Below are 1,739 nucleotides of genomic sequence, written 5' to 3'. Positions count from 1 at the left end.
TCCAGGGCTCGAGACAAGAAATGGCGGGGGGGGGAGCCCGTGCCGCTCTGCCGTTAAGCTAAACTGTACGCGCGTCTCTCCTGGCAACCACACGCCCGGTAACTGCGACTAGAGGGAGCGAGTTGGATATAGTGGAGTATATTGGGGGGGAGAGAGAGAGAGAGAGAGAGAGGAGAGAGAGAGAGAGAGAGAGAGACAGAGAGAGAGAGAGAGAACGGTCGCCTCATCCCTCCCTTGACTACGCTCCTATGCACTGAGGGTATCCAGCCAGAGAAAGAGGGAGACAGAGTGAAAGAATGAAAGAAAGAGGGAGGGAGAAAAGGAGATTTACAGAGAGAGAAAGACGGAGGGAGGTAGAGCATGAGTGTGTGAGAGAGAGAGAGCGCACTTCAGTGCCAAGCCTTTTACGCACAAACCAAACCACAAATATTTGACACAAGGACAAATTAATGTTACATGCTCCTCTCTGCCAAATAATGACGTGCAAGCCACAGATATTTTGAAGAAGAGAGGAATGTCTTCATCATCATCATCATTATTATTCAAAAGGCAAGAGCCTGTCAATCATTAACGCTGAATATTAGACTACGCACGCCATACAATACATTTGGCAATCGATAGTCATGGTAAAAGCAGTAGCCTATACGGGATTTCTGTGTGTGTGTGTGTGTGTGTGTGTGTGTGTGTGCGTGTACAAAGGAGCACACAAGCCCTGCGTGCATGCGTGTGAGAGTGAGTGCACACGGAGCTGTGAGGCTATAATCATTACCTGTTCATCAAAGAGTCTGAAATGCAATGAAGCGGTGGACACATCCTCTTTATCATCTCCATCTCCTCCATCTCCTGTCTTCTCTCTCTCTCTCTCTCTCTCTCTCTCTCTCTCTCTCTCTCTCTCTCTCTCTCTCTCTCTCTCTCTCTCTCTCTCGAGGATCGGACTTTGTTTTCAGGTAATAGGAGCCCAGCAGCAACGACCGGCTGCAATAAGCAGACGTTCGGATCTGTTGTTTGAACAGATATTGAGAACAGAGTACAGCCTACACTGAGTGTCCTTGAAATGAAATGAACATGTCACTTGTGGCTCTATGTGATTGTGACCCCCCCCCCCACACACACACACACACACACACACACACACACACACACCTCCTGTGCGCTTCCACATCCCCTACACCTCTATTTCCCCACAAACCATTCTTCTTCTTCACCCCGTTGCTATAGCTTCTGGCCCCTCCAACTTTAGGCTATTTCTTTTCCCCCTCTTCCCTCCATCTGCAATGCAGCAGCATTCCCAGAGAATGATGCTCAGTATGAAGCGAGGAGGGGTTGGTCCCGGGGAAGCCATCCCATCCAGGCGCTCCGGGGCGCCCAGCAGACCGGCCAGCCAGAACCCCTCCTCACCTCCCACACTAACCCCGGGACGGCCGCGGGATGCCGGAGCCACGCAGCCGGAACACAACGCGTTCTGGATGGAGTCCCGCATATTGGAGGGGAGGGACGCTTCGGGGGGCCGCGCTCTAGCAAAAATCAATAAGTCAAACAGCGGAGGTCAGTTTGTGAATCACACAGACGCGATAGCTCTTACTTATAAATGAACCACCGGGCCCCGAGACCCCGTGTTTCCACCTTAAATACATGCTTGAACGGAGCAGGGAACAGCGTTATTTATCCTTCTGATTCTTAGAAACGGAGGGCTATTCTGCATTTGCAGGATATACCGAGTACCGAGTCCAGGACCACCC

This window comes from Centroberyx affinis, unplaced genomic scaffold (assembly GCF_046629955.1).
Source record: "Centroberyx affinis isolate AG114_WGS23_722 - 3 ecotype Tasmania unplaced genomic scaffold, CSIRO-AGI_Caff_v1 ptg004702l_1, whole genome shotgun sequence".
Lineage (NCBI taxonomy): Eukaryota > Metazoa > Chordata > Actinopteri > Beryciformes > Berycidae > Centroberyx > Centroberyx affinis.
This window is presented reverse-complemented; position numbering follows the sequence as displayed.